We start from the raw sequence: 12743 nt of genomic DNA, 5'->3' as shown, positions 1-12743 counted from the left end.
TAGTTTTGGGTAAGAGGAAATGTTTCTTCATGTCATGACCCAACATATAGCTCTGACATTCTTTCCACCCCCTCTTCCGCAAATTTCCCTGAGCCATGTTGGGTTCATAATAGGTCTGTGTCAGTGTTGAGATCTTGGGAGCCTCTGTGTCTCTGGATATCTGGTTTGGTAGGGGTTGATTGTTCTCTGTGTCTATCTCCTTCATGGTTGTGCTGGTTCCCGGTTTGCCAAGAAAATAGCATTCTGTCCAAGCAACACATTGTCTAACCTACCTAGCAGCAAACAACCTGACATGATGCTCATACAAGTGCAATAGTAGTGCACAGCCATGCTGGGAAACCAACTGCTCGCAATTTGGCTAACTGATCTGCTAGTGGAGCGGAAGCCATAGCTGGAGCTGGGAAACAAGTCAAAACCATATCTAAACATGAGCCCGCTCTCCATTAAACTCTCTCTAAAAAGTAATGCTTATCACATTTACTTTACTCTCCATTGAAGAATCTGCTTCTCATTTTCAGATAGACACAGATCCTAAGGAGAGAACCACCCCATCATCACTTGAAAGGGCCCCAGCTGAAACTAAGAATAATTGGGGAAACATGCAAGTTAGTTGTTTCTTATGTCTGTACTTGGCTAACGTTGGGTAGTGCTTAATTAGCTGTATCAGTTTTGCTTATTCTGATACATTGCCATGCTTTCCTGGGTACAAAGCCTGCTGGAATCAAAGAGAAGCAGTCTACAGGTGGGTACTGCACATCATGCTTGATAGGAGATGCCTCTGGAGAACAGTGGACATGGGCCTACATCTGAAACTTCATAAAGCTGGGAGGGAAGGGCCACTCTTTTATTTGGGAACTTCTCCATGATTTGGTTCACTTATGGTAATTTAACTTTTTAAGTTAATAGATTTTTGAGGGGGTTTCAAGGTAGAGTGTCACTCTAGTCCAGGCTGATCTGGAATTTACTCTGTAGTCTCAGGGTGGCCTTGAACTCACAGCGATTCTCCTACCTCTGCCTAAAACCGATGAAGCAATGTTTATTTAGTACCTTATTAACAAAAATCTATACTTAACACTACAGTTCACATTTTTGTTTTGTTTCTGTTTTGGTTTCCAGTATAGGATCTTAGTATGTTTCCCAAAATAGCCTCAAACCTTACAGTCTTCCTGTTTCACCCTCTCCAGTGCTAGGATCAGAGGTGTGTACCACCATACCGGGGTTAGATTCACTCTTTGTCATGAATGGTCTGTAGATTTTGACAAATGTATGTTAACATTGACCATTTTGGCATCATACATAATAGTTTCCTTGCCCTAAAAGTTGCTTGTGTTTTACCTGTTCGTTCTTCCCTCCATGCCATCTAACACCGGGTTACCACTGATCCTTTTAGGGTCTCTTTAGGCATCATTGCCTTTCCCAGAATGGTATAGACTTGGACTCACCCAGTGTGTACCCTTTTCTCAGAATGCCTTCCTCCACTTAGCAATGTGCATTTGAATTTTTTTCACATATTTTCCTGTTTATTTTATTTTATTTTAGATAGAGAGCAAGAGAGAGAGAAATGGCATGCCAGGGCCTCAGCCACTACAATTGAACTCCAGATGCTTGTGTCACTTCGTATGCATGTGCAAACTTGCACTTATGTCATATTTGTGCACCTGGCTTATTTGGGATCTAGAGAGAGAGGGGTCAAACATGGTTCCTTTGACTTTGCAGGCAAGTTCCTTAATTCTCTCCAGTCCCTGTTTTTCTTTAATTTTTGTTTGTTTGTTTGTTTATTTATTTATTAGAGAGAGAGAATGGGTACACCAGGGCCTCTCATTACTGCAAACTAACTCCAGATGCAGGCGCCCCCATGTGCATCTGGCTTACATGGGTTCTGGGGAGTCAAATATAGGTCCTTAGGCTTCATAGGCAAACACCTTAACTGCTAAGCCATCTCTCCAGCCTCTTTGTTTGTTCTTTTTTTTTTTTAATTTTTTTTTGTTCATTTTATTTATTTATTTGAGAGCAACAGACATAGAGAGAAAGACAGATAGAGGAAGAGAGAGAATGGGCGCGCCAGGGCCTCCAGCCTCTGCAAACGAACTCCAGACGCATGCGCCCCCTTGTGCATCTGGCTAACGTGGGACCTGGGGAACCGAGCCTCGAACCGGGGTCCTTAGGCTTCACAGGCAAGCGCTTAACCGCTAAGCCATCTCTCCAGCCCTGTTTGTTCTTTTTTTGATGCAGGGACTCACACTGTAGCCCAGATTGGCCTGGAACTCACTATGTAACTCATGTCACAAATCCATGTCATTCCTCCTTCGTTAGCTTCCCAAGTGTTGGGATTACAGGCATGAGTCACTGCACCAGCTTTCCTCTGTATCTTCATAACTCATTTTTTAATCCCTGAATAATATTCCTCTGTCAGTATATATCACAGTTTACCTATTGATCCATTGAAAGACATCATGTTGGCTTCCAAGATTGAGCAGTTATGATTAAAGCTCCTATAAACATTTGTATTTGGGTGGTTGTTTAGTTGTTTCGTTGGTGGGTTGGTCTTTTAAGACAAGGACTCACCAGGTAGCCCAGGTTGGCCTTGAACTCGAGGTCCTCCTGCTTCAGTCTCCCCAATTGCTGAGATGACAGGCATGAACCATTATGCTGACATTATGTCCAAATTTGTATATAAATTATTGATTTTTTTTAAAATTTAATTTATTAGTTTTCTTTTCAGTAAATACAGGCAGTTTGGTACCATTATTTAGGCTCATCTGTGATCTACCCTCTCCCATTAGACCCTCCTTGTTAATGAAAATGGGTCATGCATTGTGGAGTTAGCCCCCAGTTATTGGTATGATAAATGTCTCTGCAAATCATGACCCAACATGTGACTCTGACATTCTTTCTGCCCCCTCTTCTGCAAAATTTCCCTGAGCCATGTTGGGTTCATTTTTGGTCTGCTTCAGTGCTGAGGTGTTGGGGGCAATTATTGATGTTTTATTTGAAAAGTTTTTCTAAAATATATTTTAATGGTTTTCATAGAAATATAGTACATACTTGCTTCTACACAATTAAACAATATAAAAGTGAATAAAGTAAAAGTGAGGGCTAGAGAGATGGCTTAGTCGTTGAGGTGCCTGCCTGCGAAGCCTAAGGACTTATGTTTGACTCTCCAGGTTCCACATACAGTGATGCAAGTGTGCAATGTCACACATGCACACAAGGGGGTGCACATGTCTAGAATTTGTTTGCAACCACTGAAGGCCCTGGCTTGCTTGCTCGCTCCCTCCCTCCCTCTCTCTCTCTCTCTCTCTCTCTCTCTCTCTGCATTTCTTTCTCTCTCTTAAATAAATAAATGAATGAAAGCTGGTCCCTAATATCACTGCTCAACCTTAGTTTTTTTAAAAAAAAAATCATTAAATAATACATATTCATTATACAAGATTTAGGAAACACAAAAATGAAATGAAAACTGAGTTTTGGATTGGGGTATGAAGACAAGATAGGGAAGAAGGATCTAGGGTCTCACAACTTTTCAGAAAAGACTAGATGAAGGGACCTTCATAGTGAAAGGCCCCAGGCCATCAGAAGACCTTGGAAATATGTGTGGAGGAGAGAGAAAGGTTAAGAATAGGATGGTGGGATGGAGAGATGGCTTAGCGGTTAAGCGCTTGCCTGTGAAGCCTAAGGACCCCGGTTCGAGGCTTGGTTCCCCAGGTCCCACGTTAGCCAGATGCACAAGGGGGCGCACGCATCTGGAGTTCGTTTGCAGTGGCTGGAGGCCCTGGCGCGCCCATTCTCTCTGTCTCCCTCTATCTGTCTTTCTCTCTGTGTCTGTCGCTCTCAAATAAATAAATAAAAAATTTAATAAAAAAAAAAAGAATAGGATGGTGAACTTACAAAGACAGCTACTATCATTAACTTTTTTCATATAATTCCAATCCTTAGTCATTTTTCATAACTTTTTCTTTTAAATTGTTTTTATTATTTCTATGTAGTATGTCTGTGTGTCTGTGTGCACTTGCATGTGTGAATGTGCACACACCAGGGCATCTTGCCACTGCAAACTCCAGACATATGCAGCACTGTATGCATCTGGCTTTACATAGGTACTGGAGAATTGAAACCAGGCCAGGAGGCTTACAAGCAAGTGCCTTTAACTACTGAGTCATTGCTCATCCCTTTTTTAATGAATTTATGAACTTTTTTGGCGGTGGGGGTTCGAGGTAGGGTCTTGCTCTAGCCCAAGGCTGACCTGGAATTCACTATGTAGTCTCAGCCTGGCCTCAAACTCAGTGATCCTCCTACCTCTGCCTACTGAGTGCTGGGATTAAAGGTGTGTATCATCATACCCGGCCTTTTTAGGATTTTTGTCAACACATTATTTATACATAATGGATTTCATTGTGGCATTTGATACATGTATATATTTTATTTTGATCATATTCACCCCATTATCCTATTCTGTCCCCTTCCCACTTCTGATCCTTCTACTTTAGTGTCTTTTTTTTTTTTTTCCAAGGTAGGGTCTCACTCTAGCTCAGGCTGACCTGGAATTCACTGTGTAGTCTCAGGGTGACCTCGAACTCCTGGCGATTCTCCTACCTCTGCCTCCCTAGTGCTGGGATTAAAGGCATGCACCACCACAACCGGCAACTTTAATGTCTTTTATCTGGTGACCAAATGAGTTTCATTAGGGTCACTTACAGGGGCATGCATGAGGGGCTATTTGCAAGGGTATAGCCACCTTACCAGTGGCTACATTATTGAAGAAAATATGTCTCCTTTATTAGTTATGATTATCTTGGTAATCTCATACATGTAAAAATATAATCAGAGGAAAATTATAAAATATAAATATATTAACCCAAAATTATTAAATTACCCTAAAATTTTGCTATTAAATGATAATCACTGTTAATTCTGTTGTGTTTCCTCATAAACTTTCAGTTTCATATCTAGATATATATGCAAATGGGATCATCCTAGACATGATTTTATAACTTGATTTATTTCAATGTATAATACATTGTGATATCTTTCAATTTCAATAAATATATAAATTGATGTTCTCATTTATGAGGCCTATATATCATTTCACTTTGTTGACATATAATTTATTTTACTACTATGTTATTGCTCAACATTATTGTTCCAGCTTTTCACAATTACAAATAATATTTCAAGAAATAGGGCTGGCTGGGGAGATGGTTCAGTAGATAAGGTACTTGCCACTAAAACTGAGGTACGTAAGTTTGGAAACCCCACACCTCACATAAAAGCTGGAAGCAAGCTGGGCATAGTGGCAACATGCCTTTAATCCCAGCACTTGCGAGGCAGAAGTAGGAGGATCACCGTGAGTTCAAGGCCACCCTGAGACTACCTAGTGAATTCCAGGTCAGCCTGAGCTAGAGCGAGACCCTACCTCAAAAAAAAAAAAAAAAAAAGCTGGAAGCCATGATGGGGTTCTGTAATCCCAGGGCACTTACAGCCAAATGGGAGGCAGGAAAATTTCCCTGAAGCTGAGAGCCAGAACAAGAACCAGAAACTTTACCTACAACAAGACTGAAGGTGAAAAGTGACACCCCAAAATTGTCTTCTGACCTCTATATGTGTGCCTGCACTCATGCACATGAACATTGCTTTTTTTCTCTCCTCTACACACATCCCCAGGGTCCTCTGACAGCCTGAGGTCCCTAGTTGTGCTGGTCCTCTCAGGTAGTCTTTCCATAGGAGAAAACAGGATGTTGTGGTTTGGAGCAATAGGTCCTTGAGTATTTGCCTAGCATGCTGCAAACCCTGGATCACTCTCCAAAATGGCTCCCCCAAAGTGATTCATCATATGACCACCAGATGGAGATGTTGTAGTAATGTAGTAAAGTGCTATCTCACATTCTGTCACTTCCCTTTTTAAGAGCTGTTTTCTGAAAAGGAATTCAGTGGAGGGAAGATACTGGAGGGGAGAGCGGTAGGAGGGAATTATGCTCGTGTTATATTGTTTATATGTATGTAAGTTCTTAAGAAAAGAGTCATTTTTATTTTATTTATTTATTTATTTGAGAGAGCGAGAGAGGGAAAGAGGGGGGAGAGAGGGAGAGAGAGAGAGAGAGAGAGAGAGAGAGAGGGAAAGAGAGAGGGAGAGAGGGAGAGAGGGAGAGAGAATGGGCATACCAGGGACTCCAGCCACTGCAAATGAACTCCAGACGTGTGTGCCACCTTGTACATCTGGCTAACATGGGTCCTGGGAAATCAAACCGAGGTCCTTTGGCTTTGCAGACAAATTCCTTAACTGCTAAGCCATCTCTTCAGCCCCCCCCCCCAAAGTGTGTTTATAAAAGAGCGTCCTTTCTTTCATCCCTCCAACATATACCAACCTATAGAACCAGAATCTTCCTTCTTCCTCCTAAAAGTACAGGATTGAGCTTTGCACATCTTCAGGTAATTTAGATTCTAGAAATTAGATTGAGCATTTCAATGAGTGGTAAGGAAATAAACTTTACAAAAAAAAAATAGGTAGACAGCGTTATGTTATGCTGCCCAAGCTGGACTTGAACTCCTGGGCTCAAGCAATCCTCCTCCATTAGCTTCCCTAGTAGCTGCTACTACAAGTGCGTGCCAATAGAGATGATTGGGCATCACTCCATATTCTACAAAGCTTTCAGTGCCCTCAGAACTGCAACTTTTGAACTTGGCCTGGTGGTTCAGCCCTGTAATCCAGTTACTTGGGAGACTGAGGCCTGCCTGGAGTACAGAGGAAGTTCAAGGCTAGCCTAGGAAATTTAATGACATGCTGTGTCAAAATATCACCAGTACCATAGAAGTTCAACTTTTGGGGTAAATGCCCCAGATATCCCTTTAAAAATGGCCTCAGTAAAAGGTGAATTAGACAGAGGTGGTGGCCTCCACAATGATAATGTTTCTGTGTAATATGTCCATGCTCAGATACTTAAATCACGAGAAAAGTGGTTTCTTATGTATTATTTCATATAACCCTTGAAACAGCTTGGAAAATGATATGGCAATGATCCCAATTTCATAGATGGACAATGTGAGGTTTAGGGTGGTTATAGGTTTCGAGTGCTATGCTAGGTAGTTTAGCCTCTGGCCATCTTTCCTTTCTCTGACTAACTTAGCACTCAAGGTAAGGTTTGTTTGACACTTTAACCAAGCACTGTTTGACATTGTGGTTGTATTTTTAAATAGATATATGTCATGTTTTCCTAATTGGGTAGCAAACTTCATCAAAATCAGGACAATACCTTCACCAAACACAGTCTGGCATTGAGCTGAAGATTCACTGCTTTTCATTAAATTCTTGTTAATATATCTGATTTTGGAAAACAGCTCCCTTCATCACACCTTGTAGTAATCAGCTTTCCATTGCTGTGACAAAACCCTTAGAAAATCAACTTAAAGAAGGAAAGATAAACATAAATTTTTGTCACACTTTCAGAAGTCCCATCCCATGGAACTTGGTTCCTCTGTTTCTGGGCCAGGTGAGGCAAAGCATCATGGTAGGGAGCACATGGTGGAGCAAGGCTGCTCATCTCTTGGTGGCCCGGCAGCAGAGTTAGGGAAGGAGCAGTCAGGTTCTAATCCACCCATGAAGTTAATGACTTAACTAGGCCTACCTCCTAGAGGTTCTACCACCTCCCAATAGTACACAATCTGATAACCAAGTCTCTGTTTAGCCTGTGGGACTTTGAGAGGACATTTAAAATCCAAACCATAAGCTGGGCATGGTGGCGCATGCCTTTAATCCCAGCACTAGGGAGGCAGAGGTAGAAGGATCGCCGGGAGTTCAAGGCCACCCTGAGGCTACATAGTGAATTATAGGTCAGCCTGGGCTAGAGTGAGACCCTAACTCAACAAGCCAACCATAACAGACACCTGGTTATGTCACTATATTTAATGATTAAAAATATTTTTTTATTGAGTTGGGTGTGGTGGCACATGCCTTTAATCCCAGCACTTGGGAGGCAGAGGTAGGAAGATCACTGTGAGTTCAAGGCCACCCTGAGGCTACATAGTGAATTCCAGGTCAGCCTGGACCAAAGTGAAATCCTACCTTGAAAAACTAAAAGTAAGAAAGTATATTTTTATTTATTTGCATGCAGAAATAGAGAAGAGACAGACAGACAATAAATGCCTTAGGTCTTCCAGGCACTGCAAATGAACTCCAGATGCATGTGCCAGTGTGTATCTGGCTTTATGTGGGAAATCGAACCTGGGTCCTTAGGCTTCACAGGAAAGCACCTTAGCCACTAAGCCATCTCTCCAGCCCCATGATTTTTAAAATTTTATTTTATTTATTTATTTGAGAGAAAGAGAAAAAAATAGGCAGGGAGAGAAAGAGAACGAGAGAATAGGCATGCCAGAGCCTTCAGTCATGGCAACATACTCCAGATGCATGCACCCCCTTGTGCATGTCTCTTATGTGTGTCCTGGAGAATCAAATTTGGGTCCTTTGGCTTTGCAGGCAAGTGCCTTAACCGCTAAACCATCTCTCCAGCCCCCCAGGATTTTTTGTTGTTGTTGTTGTTTTATGAGGTAGGGTCTCGCTCTAGCTCATGCTGATCTGGAATTTACTCAGTGGTCTCAGGGTGACCTTGAACTCATGGAGATCCTTCTACCTCTGCCTCCCAAGGGTTGGGATTAAAGGCGTGCGCCACCACACCCAGCCCATGATTTATTTTTAATATAGAAAGATACCCTTTCTAACTTATTTGTGATCTAGTCACAATAGACTATCTATAATAAGGTTAAGTACATTCTGTGAGTATAGCAAAATAAAAACAATTGTATTAAGTGACATTATTGAGTCAATGTAATCATTTTATTTATAGGCAAATCTTCACAGCAGCCAAGGTCCAGACACATCTAGTAACCTGTTTATATATTTTCTAAGTTAATAGCCCACTTTTTTGTTGTTTTGTTTTGTTTTGTTTTGGTTTGGTTTTTTGAGGTAGGGTCTTGCTCTAGCCCAGGATGACCTGGAATTCATTATGTAGTCTCAGGGTGGCCTCGAACTCATGGCAATCCTCGTACCTCTGCCTCCCAAATGCTTGGATTAAAGGCAAAATAGCCCATTTTTGTAGGAGTAATTAAGTTTAGTTGCTCAAAGTTTCAAATAAATATAAAATGTAGCTCTATTTTTTTACCTTGACAATTTTAATATTCTTTTAGAATGATAATTAAATCTACCTGATATTAAAAAGCCTTTCTGGTATTCTGTGAACTTTTATATGTTTTCATGAATAGAAATGTATCCTTACTAAATCCCTTTTTATATCATATGTCTTGCATATATCTATTGTGTAACCAGAAGTTTTTGGATCTCACTGTACCCACCCATGTTACTCTTGGGCCCTGGTGTGCCCATTCTCTCTCTCTCAAATATTTTTTTTAAAAAAGGTGCCTGGAATTAGAGCCCCAACATCTTCATTAAAAGGTATGTGGAGGTCTAGTAATTTAGTCTACAAAATTAATTTCCTTGTATCCTGGCTAAGTAAATATTTGACACACTGCAGGGCTGCTTGTCTGCAAAGCCTAAGGACCCAAGTTTGATTCCCCAATACACACCCACATAAAGCCAGATGCAAAAGGTGGTCCATATGTCTGGAGTTCATTTGCAGTGGCTAGAGGCCCTGGCATGCCCATTCTTTCTCTCTATCTGCCTCTCTCTCTCTCTCAAATAAGTAAATAAATATTTTTAAAAGTTAAAAAAGAGACACAGTGCAAACCCTTGTATAATGGGTATGCCTTGAATTAGATGTAGCCCCATCCCTTCAAAGTCACAAACAAGAATGACAACACCATTTGTCTCTGATGGTGTCAGTATTTCTTTTCGCATACCAACCACATTCTGCCTCTCAGATTGCTGCAGGATCATTTTGTTCAAGGAAACAATTATCCCCTTATTGGAGTAATTGATTTGTTCTTTGGGGGAAATCCCCACTGGTTTCCTCTTTGGAGATTGATATTGTAATGAGCAAAGCTGATATTCTGGTTGTGTTAACAAGCACAGCCACCTTCATGGGCATGTGACTAGTATCCTCACACAGCACACCAAACCTAGATGATCCCTGTGCCTGATGGACTACTTTCTGCCATTGACATCTCTAGCTTACAATTGGTTATACAATCTAATAGCCCATCCTGTGCATACACATAAACATTGTTTATCTGGTTTTCTAGAACATGCCTATGATATTCATTTGTCTCTGTCCCAGCATAATTATCCTATCCTTTTAAAAACCATGTCAGTTCATTAGTTAATTATTTACCTTTTCTGATGAGAAAAACTAGACTCATATGCACTTTCCTAGTAGACTATGGCTATTATCTTCTTCATGTCATTGTACCATTCATGTCACAAACTCTAGTTTCAAGGAATTCTAGACTACCATTGATCAGCATGCTGCCCTGTGATAATTATATCAAATGTGTTGGGCTGCAGAGATGGCTTAGTGGCTAAGGTACTTGCCTGTGAAGCCTAAGAACCCAGGTTCAACTCCCTAGAGCCCACATAAGCCAGATGCACAGGGTGGCACATGCATCTGGAATTCGTGTGCAGTGGCTAGAGGCCCTGGCATGCCCATTCTCTCTCTGTAAAAAAAATAAATAAAACTATTTTTTAAAGTTATTTAAAAAATAAACAGCCGGGTGTGGTAGCTCACACCTTTAATCCCAGCACTCGGGAGGCAGAGGTAGGAGGATTGCCGTTAGTTCCAGGCCACCCTGAGAGTCCATAGTGAATTCCAGGTCAGCCTGGGCTAGAGTGAGACCCTACCTCAAAAAAAAATGAAAAACAAATAAATAAACAAACAGCTAGGTGTGGTGGTACATGCCTTTAATCCCAGCACCTGGGAGGCAGAGGTAGGAGGATCACCATGAGTTCAAGGCCACCTTGAGACAACATAGTGAATTCCAGGTCAGCCTGGGCTAGAGTGAGTCCCTCCCTTGAAAAACCAAAATACATAAATAAATCAAAATAAACAAACATGTTATATTAATCTTAGCCTATGCTGTGTTTTCCCTGCTGCAAAAGAATCAGTGAGGATGAGAAGACAAGGATGCTTCTTCCCATTCAAAGAACTCCAAAGGGCCTATGTTCCTAGCCTGGTTAAGATTGTTTGAATAGCACCTCTCTTCTGTTTCACATGAAAGAGGGCAGATAGGAGAGGAACTACAGAGTGGAGGGCTGGGGAGGTGACAATGTCAACCCAAGACCAAGAAAGGAACACAGGCCCATGATTTCCTTCCATTACACAAGACACTCCAACCCAAGAAGGAGAGAGGACATTAGGAAGGAATGGTTATACTGTTTCAGCAAAACTCATTGTCAAGCATTGCCCAGAAGCCACATAGCCTTAGGCTCCAAAGGTCCAGCTTTGACAGTGGGCATACAATCAGAAATCATTGTGGAACAAAGGCTGAAAAACTGCCCCAACTTTTTTTTTTTTTTTAATGTAAAAATACTAGAGGCTGTCGGGCGTGGTGGCACATGCCTTTAATCCCAGCACTCAGGAGGCAAAGGTAGGAGGATCACTGTGAGTTCGAGGCCATCCTGAGACTATACAGTGAATTCCAGGTCAGCCTGGACTAGAATGAGACCCTACCTCAAAAAATAAAAAATAAAAATAAAATACTAGAGGCTTAAGGTGGACATGGTGGTACATGCCTGTAATCCCAGAATTAATGAGGCTGAAGCAGAAGGATCATGTGTTCCAGGCCAGCCTAGACTATTTAAAAAGACCCTGTCTCAAAAAAGAGAGGAGGACCCAAATTTTTGAGTAGATAGTAAAAAGTACAGGGTTTAATTACGATAGCATTTATGTTACAGAGAGAGCTAGCTAGGGCCCATTTAAGTAGACACCAGGCTACCCTAGTTGATGACAATTATTATGTTTTAGGATCCCTTCCTCAACAATTTCTTCCCAGAATCATAGGAATAAAGGAAAACCTAGAAATAAGCCCACTACTTTGTAATGACCAGTACAAGAGACTGTCAGTAGCAAAAGCAAGACAATTTTTATTTTCCACCTTGCAGGATTGGTGCCAACATGAAAGCAAAGGGAGGATACATCCCTTGAGCACAGAAGGCAGTTTTTATAATTTTCTGATCATAAGTCCCTTCCCCATTTTCCCCATTGGCCGGGTACTTGGGGGAGGTGGCTATAATCTTCCCTGTTTTCTGGTGTAACTCCTTCCCCAAATCTCTCCAGTTTCCTTGTTTAGCTTGACTAACTTTGGTCCTGCATTGTAAGAGGATGGGGCCTTATTGATTTCTCCTGGTTTAATGACTACATATTATGCCTGTGCTTGTTCACATAGGTAGGATGTTAATAATTCTTAATTCTAGGACTAGAGGAAGGAATTTGGATGGAAGGAAATTTAAGGCTTCCTGTTTATTTGTACCATTCCAGTTTGTAAGCTAAAGTCTTATCTAAGGTGCTTTTTTAAAAATATGGAACACTTCACAAATTGTGCATGTCATCCTTGTGCAGGGACCATGCTAATCTCTTTATCATTCCAATTTTAGTATATGTGCTGCCAAAGCAAATTCTAAGGTATTTTTTTAATATTGAAAATGTACCAATATTTCTTCTACAATGAATAATATTCTCAGGCACATATGAATGCCTTCCTGATCCCCAGAATTTCAAGTTACTGATGTCCCAAGCCCTCCCTTAATTAAAGAGAAGTTCCTTCCATATATTTAATAGCCTAATAGTGGGACCCTGCTCAAGAAG

At 41.2% G+C, this 12743-nt stretch overlaps 1 pseudogene; it reads right to left on the bottom strand.

Annotated features, from left to right (window-relative positions):
* Nucleotides 1-12451: 12451 nt before the first annotated feature.
* LOC123456845 lies at nucleotides 12452-12552 on the bottom strand (annotated as a pseudogene).
* Nucleotides 12553-12743: the final 191 nt, after the last annotated feature.

This window comes from Jaculus jaculus, chromosome X (genome assembly GCF_020740685.1).
Source record: "Jaculus jaculus isolate mJacJac1 chromosome X, mJacJac1.mat.Y.cur, whole genome shotgun sequence".
In the NCBI taxonomy this organism is placed as follows: Eukaryota; Metazoa; Chordata; class Mammalia; order Rodentia; family Dipodidae; genus Jaculus; species Jaculus jaculus.
This window is presented reverse-complemented; position numbering and strand designations above follow the sequence as displayed.